The sequence below is a fragment of the Polistes dominula genome, unplaced genomic scaffold (assembly GCF_049000335.1).
Source record: "Polistes dominula isolate Pdom_NZ unplaced genomic scaffold, Pdom_raw_medaka contig_80, whole genome shotgun sequence".
NCBI lineage: Eukaryota > Metazoa > Arthropoda > Insecta > Hymenoptera > Vespidae > Polistes > Polistes dominula.
The window spans coordinates 1,350,601-1,370,780 of record NW_028301111.1 but is presented as its reverse complement, the minus strand read 5'-3'; the positions used below and the strand labels follow the sequence as shown (position 1 = coordinate 1,370,780).

At 29.7% G+C, this 20,180-nt stretch overlaps 1 protein-coding gene across 7 annotated transcripts in view; it reads right to left on the bottom strand.

Moving 5' to 3' along the window:
* Positions 1 to 20,180, bottom strand: part of 14-3-3zeta (tyrosine 3-monooxygenase/tryptophan 5-monooxygenase activation protein zeta) — a 60,664-nt gene that overhangs the window by 27,295 nt on the left and 13,189 nt on the right. Inside the window, exon 2 of one of the 7 annotated variants that reach the window (XM_015331061.2) lies at positions 16,343 to 16,401. The exons of 1 other annotated variant lie outside the window; for it this stretch is intronic. The gene's annotated coding sequence lies outside the window, so the exon portion shown is untranslated. Of the gene's footprint in view, positions 1 to 630; positions 771 to 1,989; positions 2,135 to 2,655; positions 2,963 to 16,342; positions 16,402 to 20,180 lie in introns of those variants that run through there. 5 more of the 7 variants (XM_089176772.1, XM_015331067.2, XM_015331066.2 and 2 more) reach the window with 5 other exon arrangements.

Sequence of the window (20,180 nt, the reverse complement as noted above, 5' to 3'; positions counted from 1 at the left end):
TGTATCGATATATATCGATTTATAAGTTAACAACTCTCCTGACATGCATGCAGCAGCAACACCAACCAACCCACGACGGGATAAGAATTCTAATCTCGCGACACAACGTTATAAACGTTGGGGCAACGTTCTTCTAAAACTCACGACTTTTATTTTAATATATTTTTTCGTAACCATACTCTAATTAATCACATTAAAAAAAAGAAAGAAAACCACATTTAAAGATGATCTTTTAACTAAATTAAATGCATTTCCGGTTCCTCAAGAAAAAAAAAATCAAATTCAAACTCGTATAAATAAAATCTTTCAAGAAAATTAATTAAAAAAAAGAGAATGAAAAGATTTTTTTTAAACAATTGAACATTAAAAAAAACGATAATAAATTATTAAATAAAATTATTAACAATAATATTAAATTATAATGATTAAATAAAAAAAAATTAAAATTAAATCAATTGTAAATTGTGACAACTTTATCATCGATAAAATAAAATATGATAAATTATCACAAATATTTATAATATAATAAACTAAGGGGTCGTTTATAATTAAAAAAAAAAAAAAAAGAATGAAATAAGATAGATATAATATAATAGAAATATATAGAAATAGAAAGAAAGAAAGACACGCCTCGTAATCCTTTGAGGTTATGGTCGTTCGCCTTCGTCCAACTTCGTGTCTAACTACGTCGTCGTTTGTCTCACCCGAGAAGCACCGAGCTAAGCCGAAAGCACTATACGACGCTACTTTCACGATGGTACGAGCTAAAACGAACGAATGAGGGAACGAACGAACGAACGCGACGAACGACGAACACGAACGAACGAACGACTGACTGACGCGACGAACCAACGAATGAGAGAGAGAGAGAGAGAGAGAGAGAGAGAGAGAGAGAGAGAGAGAGAATGGGCCAAGTACGCGCAAGCGCATACACAAATAAAGATAAAAAGAGACAGAATAAAGGGATAGATAGATGATAGTAGTAGTAGTAGTAGTAGACATAGAAAGCTCGAAATTCCTCGCGTGAGTGCTTCTTGAGACTTGGAAAAGAAGGTTTTGACTTTAGTAGTAGTTAATAGTGTGTAAAGCTTTTAGCCTTTGAAAATGTAGTCGAGGTCAATTATAAGAAAATGATTATTAAACCAGGTGTACATTCTAGTAAGCAAGTAAGATGATTTTTGTTAGATACATGATACAAAATAGAAAAAGGGTTTTTTTTTAAATGTATCTTTCTAGAAAGTGAAATGATAAAAAATGAAATTAGGTTAAATACAAGCAGGTAGTAGTAGTAGTAGTAATATGAACAATTAACTAGCAAGGTTTTAGGTAATAGTAGTAGTAGTCTGAACAGTTAACTAGCAAAGATTCTAGGTTCAGTAGGTGTGTTATTTCTATTGGTAGGTTGTAATATCTTTATGCATTAGCTTTGCTGTTTGTCTGTCTGTCTGTCTATCTATCTCTCTCTTCTTTTGCGTCGCAGAACTCACGATTAGTGTTGTATGCCCCCGCTGGGTGAGATCGATAAGTCTCCTTCTGACTCTAACTCAACTCTTCTGCTGTTCTTCTACTAATTTTCTTGAGATTTTTAGGAACAAATTACTTGTTGACAGGTCTAATAGTTTTCAAAGACTGAACTGGTCGAACCAGTGATCAAAAAAACCTATTTGGAAAAGAAGGTTCACGAAGAACCAGGAAAAAGGAAGAGGAGGGGAGAAGGAGGGGGTTCATTAAAAAGAAATTAATAAAAAAGAAAAATGATTTCTTATCTTAACTACAGTTAAATAATCGCCATTAATTGATGTATATGTGTGTTATAATGATTTATACAAGAATTTGGTTAAATGTCATCCAATTGTGTGAGACTTATGACTATATATATATATATATATATATATGAAGATAAATGTATTAATTAAAAAAAAAAAAAAACCAAGATGGCGGTGATAATATAAAATGTAACGCACTATAGCGTTATTTGGGTACACCTACCTATTTGTTATAGTCTCTTTGTACAATAATACTTATTTAAATATCACGAGAGATAGATCTGGTGATCGCTGAGGGTGACGACGACGATGACGACGACGACGGGCGTTTATAGAACAACCGACGATTTCCTGGGTTTTTTTTTTTAAATTTTCTTCGATCACCGGACGAAGAAAACGCCACGAGATATATATATATATATATATATAGTTAAGATGATTAAACTTTAAATATATATATAAATATATATGTAGAAAGAGAAAGATAGAGATAGAGTAAAAAATAGAGAAGACGAGACGGAGGGGTTGAAGATACACCGAATTTTCTTTCGACGAAGGTGGTGGTGGGGAAAAAAAAGAACTGACTAGACACCACGACGTAGAACAACGATGACAACGACGAATTTATTTTTTTTTTTTTTTTTTTTTAATTTTAATTTTACACGTTCGCGGGTGGAAGAAGAAGAAACGTGCTTCTTTTTTTTTTTTTCTTTTGGTTTGTTCAAATTATTCGCGCACGCTTCTCATAAGCAAGAGAGAGAAAGAAATATATATATATATATATATATAGCTGTACACTCTCTGCTAGAAATAAAAAAATGTCGAATATTAGATAAAAACCGAGATAATAATTATAATAATAATAATATATATGTGTGTAACTACGGACACGAACAAGGAATTAACGGAGACAAAACGCTTCTTTTCTTCTCTTCGAGGGGTATATTCGGGTTTCTTTTACTTTCTTCTTTCTTTTTTTTTCCTTTTTTTTTTTTTTGATACTTTAGTCGCACTCGGTTACGATACCGCACATCCCTTGGTGACCACTCCCGCACAGCGACTGAGCCGGCAACGCCGCTCGTTGGTGGGGACTCGGACTGCCTCGTGCCGGGGAACTCGGTAATATTCGATCCGATTCGTCTAACTTCGCGTTTCTTCGTTATTACTCGTGGCACGAGGATTCCCGAGTGTATTTTATTGATCCGCATGGAACCATTGGGTGGGGCACACCGCCGTCGTCGCTGCCGCCGATGCTGTTCGTTCGCTTGCTCGGTGTTCCTCGTCCCGGGACGAGGAACACCGCGCCGGCACGACGCCTAGCGTCGCAACGCTACGCTACGACGTCAGATATTACCCCCACTACAATTCTATATCTTATTTTCGTTTTACTTCTTCTATTAGACATCCCCTTTTACTTCTTCACTTATTTCTTTCTACCTTTTGGAAATGGTTACTTTACATACGTTCATTTTTATTTTTTAATATTTTATTTTATAGATTTTTATTATTTTATATTTTTAATTTATTATTTTATTATCTTATTCTTATATACTTCTATTTTATCTTTATATATTTTTTTTATTATATTATTTTAGTATTAAATATATATTTTAATTTTAATATTAAATTTTATTATATTTTTTATATTTTATTATTTTATTATTATATTTTTATTTTTGTTTTATTATTTGTATTTTTTCTAGAACTCTTTCAGGTTTTTTATTTTATTTTATTTTATTTTATTTTAATTTTATTATTTTTTTTGAATATATTCAGACCCTGTTTTTATGGCAACTACTGAAAATTGGTGCGAACTTTTACAGATAATATTTAATATTAAATAATTATTTGTTATTTAATTAATTAATTTGTTATTATTCTTTCAATTATATTCGTTAGTAAATTATTATCATTTTTATATAATTACTTTGTTATTCTATCTCTCTCTTTCTATCTATTTTCTTTGATAATCTTTTGTGAAAATTAATCGCCATATCTACTTCTCTACTACCTTAGCATCTTTTATCTCGACATTGTAATAAAATACCATACACGGTAATAATCTTAAATTTTCTTTTGTCTTTCTATGTTAAAAGCAATGTTTTCTTTTGTATAACATAACGACACGATGAAGAAAAAGATACATGTCCTACATAATCCAACATCAAACATAAATATATATATATATATATATATATATATATATATATATATATATAGATATAATATGTATTTCATATAAATATTTATTATAAAATTAAAACAAAATTAAAAATAAATAAAATGAAATAAAATATAAAAATATTTTAATTTTAATATTTTAATATTAACATAATTATTTTAATAATATTATTTAGTAATAATAAATAATAATAAATAATATATAAATAATATATATTTGGTGTGGTAATAAATTAATAAAATTATGATAAATGTGTTTGATCTATAATAGAAAAATTGTAATAAAAATTAATTCTTAATCAAATGTTTGCGTGTTTCTTTCTCACGAGGTATATATATATATATATATATATGTAATCTGGTATTATTTATGTTAAAACATCATCGACCCTTTAGATAGGAGTTGACTTTTTGAACGTAAGCATACGCCCACGTTTCTCGAAAGACACGTAGGATCAAGAGCGCACAATTTACTCGGGTCAACGTTCTCTCTTTCTCTCTCCTTTCTCTCCTTTTTCTTTCCTTTTTCTCTCCCTTCATTCTTTCTTTCTCTCTGTTATTTTTCTATTTTTTCTCACTCCCACGTTCTTTTACTTTTCACCCCCTTGACTCCCTCCCTACCACAACAACCTACACAACTCATATACACAATAATTTGTTTTGAAAAATAAAAAATCATACATTTTATACTATATATATATATATATATATATAGGGACATGTTAAAAAATAGAGATATATTTTTCTAGGGAAAATAATATACAGTTCTAACAAAATTTCTTAGTCTGATAAGATTATCTCTTGGGGATATTTTTCTATTTTTGATAATTGAGAAATATTCAAGAAAAATAATAACATATTTTTTATTTATGGTATAATAATGATTTTTATAATAACAACGCATCCTATTAAACCCTTTGAATGCTATGGGCACATATATGCGTCCAGAAAAACTATTGGTGTGGCATATAGGCGTATATATGTGTCAAGTGAAAACCATTGGTGTCATCGCGCCCAACAAAACGTTACCGTATCATCATGGGCGCATATAAGCGCCCAACTAAAATGTTACCGTATCATCATGGGCGTATATATGCGTCCAACTAAGCTGTTACTGTATCATCGTGGGCGCATATATGCGTCCAACTAAGCTGTTACTGTATCATCATGGGCGCATATATATGCGTCTAAATAAGCTGTCAGTGTGTCATATGGGTGCATATATGGGTCCGACGCAATTCATCGATATAGACTTATGGACGCAAATGCGCGCTTGGCAAAGCATAACCTTTTGTTTAATTTTTTTGTTAATCGATAATACTGAACAATAATAATAAAATTAATGCAACATAATATTATGTACGATTATCTGAATTATCAAAAATAATTGTCATGAATTTTTTGTCTTATTAAATTCTCTAACCAATTTTCATTTATACAGACAATACGCGTTACAGTTTTTTTTTATGTAATATCAAATAATTGAAAATTTATAAATAATTTCATATTAAAGTACAGTAATAATAATAAATAATAATATTAAAGTATATCATATGGATTCAATTTCAAAATGCTTCGAACATATTAAAATTGAAATGAAGATTTGTTAACATCGTTAATAAGATATTTGATTTATACAAAATATTGATTCAGAGATTTCATGGGTTGTGAAGGTGGGGGGTGGTTAAGGATGAAAGTGGGTCTGATTGTTGATGATATTACTTGAAAAAAAAAAAACTAATTAATTATCCGTTACTTTCAAACTGACACACACATTTTTTTCTTTTTATATAAAACACACAATTTATTGAAAACATTCAAAATATAAAACGAAACCAAATAAAAACAAACAGAAAGTTAAATGATAAAAGAAATAATGTGACCACGAATTACAATTAACGATAGTTATCATAAATGATGGATGATATATATTCACACATGTGTGTGTGTATATATATATGCATACACATACACACCAGCTTATGGGAAGAGTATCATCATCTAGTTATCTTAATTAACAATCAAAATTAACCAGTATATAGAAAATGCTCTTATATGATGCAACAACCTATCGATCGATAATAGGAGGGGTAGATAATTATTGTAACGCGATTATCTCTACATTTACATCCTATGTAAGATAATTTAAAAGAATAACAATTATGATAAAACCAACGTACACGAAGTATGAAATTGAAACAATATTTCAAAAATATTTGATATCAACATTTTTTCAATATACAATAATAATAAAACAGTAATGAAATAATTTATTATACAATAGGGATTATACAGCCCTTATCCTCTCATTCATTTTCTTTTAAATCTAATTTTTATTTTAATTATTAATTGTTTCACAACAACAACAATTACAACAATTTATACGAAAAGTTGGAAGAATATTTCAAATATTTTTTTTTGTTCACGAATATAAAATAATAATAAAGTAATTTATTATACAACCACCCTCACCCCTAAACCCTAATTTTCTTTCAAATCTATTTTTTTTTTTTTAATTTTAATTATTAACACGTTGTGCGTCACGTGAATTCTCAGGTAAATTCCCGTTCAGGCCACAGGTGTAATTTTGTATTGAAAAAATAGTTGAGTGTCAGTCACCGATGGCTGACGTGGCGCTCAACGTGTTAAACAACCCAAACAAGTTTAATAAAAAAAGAATTTTATTAATAAATTGATTTATTTTATTCTACAAAATATATCGTTCGATTTTTCTGTAAAAAATATCTGGAAAAAAATGAAACAAAAAAAAAAAAGAAAAGAAAAAAAAACATTGAAGTGCCAAATATGAAAAATTAAATAATTTCAAACGAATGTTAAAGTATCTTTTGAAAAAATGAAAAAATAAATGTTGAAGAAGAGAGAGTGGTGAGGTTAGGGTAGGGTAGGGTAGGAGAGTAAGGAGAAAAAATTTGTATAAAATTCCAAGCAGAAAAATGTGGGCCATTTGATGATTTTATTAGAAGGAATAACCCAGAAAAACAAGGGGAAACCATGGGACGACCTTTGGGATGGTGTTTTCTAGATAATAATAATCTTATCCTAACACGTAAATAGTTGGTTGGTGGTAGTGGTGAAGTTTTATCTGGAATGTTACTTTAAAGTATAAGACCCTTGGGGGTTACAAACTTAGATCTCAACATGTTCTGTTATAATAGTGTTCGTGGAAAGTTATTAGTAACTGTCCTTTAACGTTTCAATTTGCGAAATATCAATGAAACTTTTCTTTTCTCTTTTTATGGTATTTAAAAATTAATACAAAATAAAAACGAAAAAAGAAAAAGAAAAAACTATATATATACAGTATACAGTTATATACAGTACAATTGTATATAGTATATCCATTACAATTGTATACAGTATATACAGTACAATTGTATACAGTATATACAGTACAATTGTATACAGTATATACAGTACAATTGTATACAGTATATACAGTATACAGTTATATACAGTATACAGTTATATACAGTACAATTGTATAGAGTATATATAGTATATATACAGTAGTATGTACTGTATATAGTATATATAGTGTATAGTATATATACAGTACATACAGTTAACTGTATATATTTATACAGTACATACGGTTAACTGTATATATATACAGTACATATAGTTGACTGTAAAATATATATATATATATTTTACAGTTAACATTTTCATATGACATAACCTAATTTTGTTTTATTATATTGTGATTTTTTTTTTCTAACTTAAAATATAAAAAAGAATTTTTATCGCAATGATTTTATCTTTTTTTTCTTTTTGATTGCTAATTTTTAAGGGTTTATTATTGAGAGATTAAGTAGGTCTCTAAGTTCTGTAAATTTTCAATAGATGGTGCTATATTACAATTCAATTATTTCCAATTAATTCCAAGTCACACGTATTTACTTTTCAGAGTAATTTGTTTATGCATTAAATAATTGTAGAATTATATTAAAATCAATGTTTTTTTTTTTTATAACAAAGCGACTGTATATGTAGTATAATATATACAGCTTTCTTTTTCTTTTCCTTTTTTTCTTTCTATTTTTTTTTTTATATAAATATATTATTTATTAGTTTATGAATTTTTCACAATAAATTCCTAAAAAGTACAAAAGTTACGTAAAAAAGAAAGAAAAAGAAAACTAAAGACAATGTTTGTGAATGTGTATTTTTATGTTTGTGTGTGTGTGTGTGTTTTCAGATTAAATAAGAGTTTCGTGATGCGCCAAATGTCTTCTCTTCTTTTTCGTGGTGGTAAATTTATAATCGAGTGGCTCTGCTGCTCTCCTAACCAACCAAGGGATCGATAATAGTTCAAGGTTTTTAGGAAAAATCCAAGTAAAAAAGATTCATTTCAATTTCTTATACTATCTCGAAAAAAGAAAACCCAATATTTTTACGTCCATTTTTATTAGCTCAACCCCCTGAATTTTTTTTTCTTTTTGTTGTTGTTTTAATTCATTCTGAAAATATTCAAAGTAATCCACTGAACCCTCCTCAACACTCACAAATGTTCATAATTTTTAACCCTAATTGTTTTTCTGAGATTATTTCAATTATTTCCAAACCCCTTCTCTTACTACCACCAACCCCCCCCCACCCCCCCATCCCCACACACCACCAACCACTACGTTGAAATTCACATTTCTTTTAAAGAATTTAAGGTTATTTTATTAGAAAATGGTTGAATTATTGAAAAATATAAGAATATATGATTATTGTAACAAAAGAGGATGATCAAAAGTAAAAGGGGGTTGGGGGGGGTTGGAAAGGGGAGGAGACACGAGTTTGATTGTCCATAAGTGGTTTCCTGTTCTTTGAAATTCAAATAATCGCAACACAAAGACGTGATTTATATTTCTAAAATATTACCCACGCCATTTTTGATTCGTGCTTTTCCCCTTTCCTCTACTCCCTCCCCTTCCCCCTGCCCTTGTATATTACGACTATAGTCAAAATAGGATTTCACAAAACAAGATTATATTTAATAACCGATAACTTCTGTCTATAGGATAAATATTTGTATTTTTGTATTTGGTAATACAATACAATACAACCCTCCTACTCCTCCCCCTCCCCTTTCCATTATAATCCGATAAACCGTTTATTTTGTAACAAAAAAAAAATTTTTTCATCATTTTTGTTGTTGTTGTTGTTGTTGTATTTCATTAAAGAGATGCAAAGAGAGAGATTATATTTTAACGAGATTACAATGAAATATTTCTTTCAAACGTAATAATATAAAAATAGGTTATAATATATATTTATTATATTTTTATTTATTTAACACCCTGTATAGTAATATATTATTATATATATTTAAATACAATTGTTATATCTTGTCAAATCGTATCATTTTGTATTAATATAAATATTATATTGAGTTGGTTAATATCAATCCGCCATTTTTTATCACGGCCATATTGAATTTTGAATAGAAATTTTTTCAACGAAAAAAAAACACAAAACATTTTTATAAAAGACATGATAAATATTCATTTAATAAAATAATAATTAAGTATGGTTAGAAATAAAAAATAAATGAAATAAATATAAAGAAAAAAGAAAGAAATGATTTGATAAGAATGAAAAAGGCGGGAAATTCGAAAGAAGAAAAAAAATGGAGGGAAAAAATAATTAATTATTATCTTTATAAGTTAAATAACTTTTCTAAGAGAATAAAATGATAAAAAGAGAAAGAGAGAGAGAGAGAGAAAGAAAGAGGGGAAAAAAGAGAAAAGGCGAAGGCTGAAAAGACGAAGAGAGGTTGGTAAGTCTGAAATGAAATATTGATCTGCGGATGCGCGCGCAGCCCCTGCAGTCGCGACCCAACCCTTGTCCACCATTTTCTATCGGTTTCGCCATTGTGAGCAACGCCGAAATGTCCTCCTCCTCTTCCTCCTCCTCCTCATCCTCCTCATCTTTCTCTCTAAGTTAAAAGATGTCAACTTTTATATTTTTCATAAAACTTTTTGACAGTTCTATAAATAATTATTAATTTTAAATAATATTAATAATTGTTTATACATTTGTAATAATATTCCTAACCTTTAATGGACACCATGACACTTTTTTTTATGTTCATTGAATTATTATTCTATTTTTTGAATTTATATTAACAAATTGTTGTTAATTTAGATGAATATTTTGTTTATAATTGTATTAAAAAATGTTTAATATACAGTTTTTTTTCTTATGTAAAAATACAGTTTATAAATCTGGTGGGAAATAAACTTGAAATATTTTCGAATTGTTAATGATTTTAATATTTAAATAATCCTTATTGTTTATAAATATTTTCTTTTTTTTATAAATTGTATTAAAAATGTTGAATATTCAATCAAAATTGAAATATCAAATCAAAATCAAATTGAATATCGTCGTCACCTGTATCGAAATATCGATGTGCAATTTCTTAAAGAACAAAAAAAAAAAAAAAAAAACAAGATGTCTGAAAGTATTAAAGAAGAACGTGGTTAAAACTTTAAGAACACCCCGAACATGTCTTAAGATTAAACTCCACCCTTAAATGGTACCTTCTTCCTCCTCCCTTCCAACCACCATTTGTGCAAGGAATTCCAAAATCCTTCTAATCCTTTTCTCCTTTTTTCAAAGGAGAATTTCAAGGAATTCATAGTAGAAGAATTTTATTTCTCTGACCCCCTTTTTCTTTTTTTCTCACGTATTACATTTTTTTCTTCTTTTCTTCATATGAGCACAATTAATTGACCCACACAATTTTTATTAAAAAAGAAAAAAAGTTCCTCCATTTTTTTATTTTTTAATATTCTTCACCTTTAAGATGGGAAATAAAAATAAAAATAAATCGGATTTTTTGCTTTAAATTGAAAACACATAATTGATATGGGTTTTTTTTTTTAGAATTTTATTAATGTTTTTTATAATTAATAATTTATTATTAATTTGTTAACAAATATTGCTTTTTTATTTTTTTTTTTAATATTTTTAACCTTTAAGTGGGAAACGAAAATGGAATGAATCGAATTTTGTTTTTTAAATTGAAAACATTGTTTATTTATTTTTTATATAATTTATTATTATAATATATATATTATATATACTTTAATAATTTATTATTAATTAATTGTTATTGTTTTTTTTTGTTTTTTTTGAAAAGAATGTAGGGTTAGTAAAATTATTTTGCGTTTTAAGGTTAGGTATAATTGATATTAGGGTTTTTTTATAATTTTATAATATATTTCTTATAAATGAATAATTTATTATAATAAAATATAATTTAATTAATATAAACATTACATTATTTTGCATTAATATTAACGAAAATAAGTATATATGTGTCGAACGACCAATTTATTAATTTTTACCAAACGCATATATGCGTCCATAGTATATTCAAATTAATTGTTTTCCTTTTTAATTTCTATTTTTATTTGTCTATTTTTACTGTGACTTGTAAAACACTTCTGAATCATCATCACCACTACCATCATCATCATTATCATCATCAACCTTGCTTTCATTTATCTTCTTCTTAAAGTCTCTCATGAAAGAGAGTGAGAAAGAGAGTGAGAAAGAGAGAGAGAAAGAGAGAGAGAAAGAGAGAGAATGAGGGTATGAGAATACCCACCCTTATCCTTGCGTAAAAAACACCCTACCACTTCTACTGCGGAAAGAGAAAATCGGCGACCTACTCTCCAAAGACCGCAACATCGACTTTTGATACTTATGTCATCATACATACGTTAAAAACAACAAAATTTCCCTATAAAATATCCTATAAAATACCCTATGAACAATTATCATCTTTATTCTACTTTTGATTTATTTTTCTTTTCAATTTTCATTTATATTAGGATTATTAAATATAAAATGTCTAATTTCGAGATGAAAATAATTCGAGTAAAAATCAGACATTTCCTAGTTAATAACCTAATATAATAATGTCAATAAAACAATGACATTTTAACACGTTGAGCGCCACGCAAATTTTTAGGAAAATTTTCGTCAGGCCACAGGCGTAATTTTGTATTGAAAAAATAGTTGAGTGTCAGTCACCGATGACTGACGTGGCCCAAAACGAAAAGTCTAGTAATGTCAGTAACCAATGATTCTCTTTCTTCCCTCCATTTCACTTCTTTTTCCTCCATCTCCCCTCTCACTCTTTCTAATTCCACACCGATCTCTTTCCTTATTAATTCCTTCACCTCTTCTATCCAGTCCCTGTCCATCTCCGCTATTAATTCCCTCCTTACCAGCTCCCTTATCTGCTCCCCTCGCCCATCCTCCTCCTCCCTTTTCACCTGTGTGCGTATTCTACTTTCCTCACTCTTCTTAGGTGTCGTAGTTATTTTTTGGCTTTTTCGAAACGCCCTCTCCTCCTCTTCTTTTTCCTTCTCCATTTTCCTCATCCACAACTCCTTCACCCCTGCCGTCCTCCCCTGGCTCTCACTCCTTATTCTCACAATCCTTTCGGCGTTTGTTTTCCTCCCTCTCTTCTTCTCACCACCTTCCTATCTCTCTTTATTCACCCTCCTGTTTTTCGCCTGTCACTCCGTGCTTCTCCTCCAGCCTATCTCCGCGCTCTACCACCGGTGTCGCTACCGTCGCTGCCGAGTCTTAACCTTACATTCACCTGCCGTACTTTTTACCCTTTTCCTCCTTCCCTCTCTTAATTTCTCCCTTTTTTTTCTATTTCCTATTCTCCTCTATCTTCCTTCTAACTGTCCTAACTTTTTGTATCCTCTTCGCTCCCCTATTCATTCACATCCACTCTTTATTTTCCTTTGTCCACTTTCTCACTCTATCTCAAACGGAAGTCCTCACTCCTCTCAATTTTTATTTTATTGTATATTGGGATCTCTAGCACATGAATACGCTATCTGGTGGCTAAATTCAAAATTAGAGTAGATAGGTCGAATTTCTACGATCACGTGGGATCTTTAGCACTTGAATACGCTATCTGGTGGCTGAACTCGAAATTAGAGTAGATTGGTCAAATTTCTACGATCACGTGGGATCTCCAGCACTTGAATACGCTATCTGGTGGCTAAACTCGAAATTACAGTAGATAGGTATAATTTCTACGATCACGTGGGATCTTTAGCACTTGAATACGCTATCTGGTGGCTAAACTCGAAATTAGAGTAGATTGGTCGAACTGCTACGGTCACGTGGGATCTCTAGCACTTGAATACGCTATCTGGTGGCTAAACTCGAAATTAGAGTAGATAGGTAGAATTGCTACGCCACGCCTTTGCCAGAGATCTCAATATATTTGAAATTAGTTATTTATGAAAATTAAATTTAAATATATGAATTTTTATTAAATAATTAAATAATAATAATTACATTTTTATATTATTATCAATTCAATTTTTTTGTTAATAATTCACCACTTTTTGATAGATACATACTGTATTTTATTTGATCGTTTTAAATATTCTAAAATTATGATATTGAAGAGGAAACTTCTCTTTTTTTTTTTTACTCTTCTTTTAGTTATCAATAATTTTTCATAAAAGATTTACTCATGTATTGGTATCAATCGAACACATACACACATGCCACATACACATAGATTACTTTGAACGATTTTTCTTTTCTATTTGTTTTCTCTCTCATACACACACATATATATATATATATATATACATTCTTGCGATTTTCTTTGGCTGAGTTCACTCGATTTTTCTTCATTCAGTTGAAATTGTTTACCACCTAGAATTCTCATTCGCAATTGATGATATTGATGGTACATTTTCAATACTTTTAATCATTCCCGATCTAGATTCCGTCATTTAGAAATTTTATACAATAAAAACTGTCGTTTATTGTATCACGATTACTCCAAATTTTTTTTTTTTTACCATAAATGAAAACAAAAAAAAGAAAATTAGAGAGAGAACGATATAGAAATACACTATATATGAAAATAACAAAATATTGGACAAATAGTGGATAGTGGAGTAAGAGGGAATGCAGAGAAATAAAGATGAAAAAGAGGATAGTAGAGCGGAGGTGAAGTAAAAGAAGGGGTTGCAGGGGGCAGTTACATGGGAGGGAAGAAAAGGAGGGGATAAGGATGAAGGTGGTGGAAATAGAGAGGAAGATGGAGAAGAAAGAAACGGAAGATAGACGAAGAAACGTAATAATGAAGAGAGTGATAATGAGAGGTTCGGCGAAAGTGACGACAGAGAGAGGCTGCTGGAAAGAATAGGGGCAGGAGTGAAGGTAGATGAGGTGGAGGAGATAGGAAGGAGGAGGTGGCAAGGGAAGGAGACGGTACTGGAGGTGAGGCTAAGGAATGTGGAGGAAAAAAGGGAAGTGATGTTGAAAAGGAGCAGGCTTAAAGGGAGGAACGAGCTAGTAGGGGATGACTGGACGTGAAGGGAGAGGAAGATGCAATGGATGCTAAGGGATTTGGGGAACAGGGAGGTTAGGAAAGGGAAGAAAGTAAGAGTGGGGTATGAGAAGATAACAATTAATGGAAGGACGTGGATGTGGGATGAGGAAAAAGAGAGGCTGAAAGTCGGCAGGACGGGGGTGAACAGATGAAGAGAAGGAGAGGGTAAAGAAGATGAGGGAGAAAGGAAAAGTGGTGAACGGAAACAGGAAAAAATCTCAGAGAGCTAGGCGGAAAGTGAGAGACAGGAGGAGGGAGCTAGAAAATAGGGTTGTGGAACGTTGCAGGTTTAGTGAGTAAGGACAAAGAATTTTGGAAGGAAATAGAAAAGTGGAAGGTTAATAGTTTTAATTGAGACATGGATAGAAGGAAAGAACTGGGAGAAAGTCAAAAGAAAATTGCCAAAGGGTTATATATGGACAGCACAAGGAGCGAAGAGGAAGAATAAGAAAGGAAGAGGGATAGGTGGGATGGTGATGGGGTTGAGGACAGAGATAGCAGAAGACGGGGGAGAAAAAGGAGAAGAAGAAGAGGAGGGAAACTTGGTGAGGAAAGTAAAGACAGGAGAGGAGAGCTGGATGGACGGTGGTTGCAGTGTATATGAACGGAGATATGGCAAGGAAATTGGAGAAATTAAGAGGTTGGCTGGAAGAGCAAGAACAGGAGAGGAGGGTGATTATAGGAGGAGATTTCAATGCAAGGACAGGAGAGACAGGAGGGAGAAGAGGTGAAAATGAGGAGGGGGAAGCGAGAAGGAGAAAGTCGAAAGACAAGAAGATAAATAGAGAGGGACAGATGTTAACGAATGTGCTAGGAGAGGTTGGATGGGAGATTCTGAATGGAAGCATTGAGAGGGACGAAGAGGGAGAGTATGCGTACACGGGAGAGAAAGCGAGCACGGTGATTGACTACGTCCTAGGAGATGTAAATACGAGAAGAGGTATAGAGGGGGTATAGTAATAGGTGATAGGATAGAGTCGGACCACCATCCACTGATAGTGACCATGAAGAAAAGGAAGATGGATAAGAAAACGAGTAAGATCAGAAGAAAAGTAGGAAAGAATGGCAAATGGTCAGAAGAAATGAAAAAGGAATATCAAAAATGGATAAATGGTTTGAAAATAGAGATAGCTGGGGTGCAGGAGATATTTTTCTTCTCTCATCAGGGATGAGGAAGAAGAAAGCTGGGAAGACATAGAAAAGGAGGAAAGAAGGCAGCAGAAAAACGAAAACCTTCTACAACACAAATTGTGTTAATAGTCAAAATGTTGTTTACATTTTGCGTTACTTTGCAAATATAATTTTTCCTTTTCGAACGTAAAATCTTCCTGTCTTTGTTTATCTTTCTCTTTAAAGTTTAATAAAGCATAGATAATTAAAAAAAAAAAAAAAAAAAAAATTAATATATTAAAATTATGAACTTCAATCCTTGTACAATACAAGTTTTGTTAATAGCCCAAAATTTGTTCACATTTTGAATTACTTTGCGAATATAATTTTCTCTTCGAACGTAAAATCTCTCTCTCTCTCTCTCTCTCTTACTCTCTCATTTTCTCTTTCCTCTTTAAAGTTTCCGAGACTCTTGTCTCGCTTGGGAAACGAGTTTTCTTTCGCTACGATGAACGCAGACACAAAGCAGCTTTTCGTTGGAAAAGCTTTTCCTTGCTGTGCTTGTGTGCATTAAAGCTTCTCTCTCTCTCTCTCTCTTTGTCACTATCTCTCTCTTTATATGTGCTTATATAGAGTGTAGATATGTGTGGTGTGTGTGTGTGTGCGCTGAGAGACGACATTCGATAAGAGAAGAGAAACGGAGACGACAGAAAAACCAAGAGTGGGGGAAGCATTGAATAAGAGTGGGGAGAAATCGAACGGTAGTGGGAGATGTAGAATAGGAGTAGGGGCGTAATCGAACAGGAGTGGGGGAAGATGTAAGCGGCAAAGTGTTAGTTGTGTAGTAGTATAATGGAAATCGATAAAGAAAGGTTTTACGAACCAATTTCCGTAGTAATTCGGTGTCTTCTTTGAGGATGTCAACGTCGACGATAGACTCACCTGTAAAAATAATTAAAATAATTAAAAATATATAACTATGCATATTCTCTTTCAATGAATTTCTTTTTTAAACAAACAAAAAATACAAATGATTGGATTTGTAGACTTAACATGTGTTTAGTAGTAAGATAACAAATGATATTATACTTTGAATAAAATATCGATAATATAAACGTGTTTTGTATTTAATGACTGTATATAAGTTGAAAACATTTTCAAAACTGTCAGGATTAATTTGTTTGGAAAAGTAATAGTAAAATGTTCAAATAATAGGTGGGAAATACAATCACATACATATATATATATACATGAAATATATGCATGTATGCATGCATAAATAATCATGATGATACAATGTCTGTTTTAACAGTGTATATATTCAAGATATTATCACTTCTTTAAATGGAATAGCATGATGATAATTAATATTTATCTTTTCGTATGTAGATATAGACAAAATATAATTTTAAAAAAAGAAATAAAAAATAAAACGTTGATAATAATCAACGTCACAGAATGAGAAATATAATTGAGAAAGCTTTGAGAAAATATTGAAAAATATAACTGAAAAAGCATTGAGAAAACATTGAGAAATATAATTGAGAAATCTTTGAGAAAACATTGAGAAATAATTGATAACTAATTTCAATTTAATCAAAAGAATATGATGTAGTAGTAGTAGTAGTATGTTTAGAATATCCATATGTATATGTAAAATAAATTATTATTATAGAATATGCTTTTCAATCAAATCTTGTTATTTCATATATACATAATATATGTATATATATATATTACATCAAATGTTAATGAATTCATCAAACATTATAATAGGAAATTAATAATAGAAAAAAGACAAATAAATTTAATAGGAAATTAACGAGCTACAAATATGTCGATGTTATCTCGTTTTTCAATATAAACGAAAGTTAATTTTAATTTGTAGAAAATATAATTTATAAAAAAAAAATATATATATATAAAAGAGAGAAGTAAAAAAAAAATGAGAAAAGTAAAAAGAAAATTAAAATAAAAGGAGAAAGAAAAAAAGGGAAATAGAAAAATAATAATAAAAAGAGAAAAATAAAAAGAGAAATAGAAAAATAAAAATACAAAGAGAAAAACAAAGTATAAATAAAAATAAAAATAAAAATAAGAAGAGAAAAATAAAAATAAAAATAAAAAGAGAGAGAGAGAGAGAGAGAGAGATAGAAGACTGTGAGAAAAAATGTGTGTATGTGTATGTGTGTGTGTATCTAAGAGTGTTTTCATTTATGAATAATGATTAATAAATAAATGAAATAAAATATTATATAAAATTAATACAAATATAATAAATATAATAGTTCACATATACGTACATGTACATGTACGTTTAAATGTACATATTCATGTATATATGTTATGTAGAAATATATTCTCGTAGCTTGGTAATACATGAAGAGTGTAGTATTGCACATTAGGTTGGTAACTAGTAGATCAATATTAGCTTTTACAGTCTGCGTATGCCGACACGTAAGAATGGTTCGAGCTTTTATTTTCAATCTAGTTATTTAAAAAGATATTTCTTTTTGAGTATATGTACAAAAGTGTCACATATAGGTTATAATCTCTTTTTTGTTTTTTTCTTTTGGTCTTCATCATTAAAAATAATATTTAATCGTAGAACATATCATTTTGAACAAATTGTTTTGCAAATGAATAAAAATGATTAATAAAGTTGAAAATATTTGTTTTATATTTAAAAAGAAACAAACAAGAAAGTAATACTGTAAAGTAACTATAATAGAATATCCGCCATATTGGTTATTCGTGAAGTTTTATTCAAATCTCATCATATTCTTCTCAAGTTCAACTTCAATTCAACTTCTCAAGTTTATAATGGTTATTTTTTTTTATTTAAAATGAGAAATAAGAATGTAATAATGGAAAGTAACTGGAATATCCGCCATGTTGCATTGGAATACGATATATGGACGCCATATTGGTTATTTGTGAAAAGGTTGAATATATTTTGAATAAATTGTTTTGTAAATGAATAAAAATTAATAAAATACAAAATGATTATTTTATATTTAAAAGAAGAAACAAATAAATAAAAAACAATATAATGAAAAGTAATTGGAATATCCGCCATATTAGATTGGAATACGATATATGGACGCTATATTGGTTATTTGTAAAAAGATAAAACACATTTCGAACAAATTGTTCTATAAATGAATAAAAATTAATCAAATATAGAATGACTATTTTAAATTTAAAAGAAAAACAAAACAGCAATGGAAAGTAACTGGAATATTCACCATATTGAATGGCGCCATATATATCGACGCCATTATTGGTTATTCACAAGAAAGTAGAACATATTTTGAACAAATATTTTATAAATGAATAAAAATTAATAAAATTTCGAATGGATATTTTAGATTTAAAAAAGAAAAGAAGCAATATAACAAAAAGTAATTGGAATATTCGCCATATTGGATAAAATACGATATATGAACGCCATATTGGTTATTAGTGAAAAGATAAAACACATTTCGAACAAATTGTTTTATAAATGAATAAAAATTAATCAAGTATAGAACACTTATTTTATATTTAAAGAGAAAAAAACAAGTTAGTAATACTGTAAAGTAACTAGAATATCCGCCATATTGGTTATTCGTGAAAACTTTTATTCAAATCTCATTAAAAATTCATTATAATATTTTTTGATTTAATTATTTAGCAAGTTTCTTCTTTAAAACATTAAAAACTTTGTATTTTTTAAACGTTTAATCGATTATTAATAATTTAACGAACGTTTAAAAACACAATGTTTAACATAACCTCATTTTCTATCATCACATAAACAATTCTTTCCATTACTTTCATTTATGGTTTTAAATTTTTTATGTCCAATCAGATGAAAAGTGTAATTTGATCTTAAATCAATGTACTATATTTCATCAATTAACAAAAAAAAGAAAAAATATAAAAATTACAAAATATTTGATAATAATAAACAGTGTTTTTTGAAAAGTTCGTCCATTTTATTGCTGACCGGCATTGTTTCGAGTAAAAAAGTAATAATCATTATTATGACACTGACCTTACTTTATAACCTCATCTCATTTTACACATTCTACGCGTAATTTTTTCAACAACATTCCACATTAACACGACACGCAATTCTGCTTATCGTCTAAGTTTCATTTTATTTTTGCGTTTCACCAATTGATAAGTTAGCCAATATGGCGGATACAAATACTAGTAGAGTAACAGTAGTATATTAATAGTAGTAGTACTAGTAATGTAAGTCATACATAGTTTTCCAATAAACTTGATATGTGGATGAAACAATAGCATCCTACTATTCTATTGGTGGAGAAATATGCGAACTCGTTGGCAACGCAAAACGCAATAAATCGATAATTACATGTGCATTTAATATACTTGCGTGTATGTGTATGTATGTGTGTGTATTTGTTTGCGTGAGGTTGTATAAATGGTACGTGTAAATAATGTACTTCCTGTATATGTGTGTGTATGTATTTGTAAGTATATATCTCATCATGTAAATAAGCATACAGGATGTTTCACAAGAAGTAATACATATACATGGATGTATGTGTTTGTATTTGTTTGAATGAGGTTGTATTAATGGACATGTAAATAATGTACTTCCTGTATATGTGTGTGTATGTATTTGTAAGTATATATCTCATCACGTAAATAAGCATACAGGATGTTTCACAAGAAGTAACACAAACTGATTTTTATATACATGGATG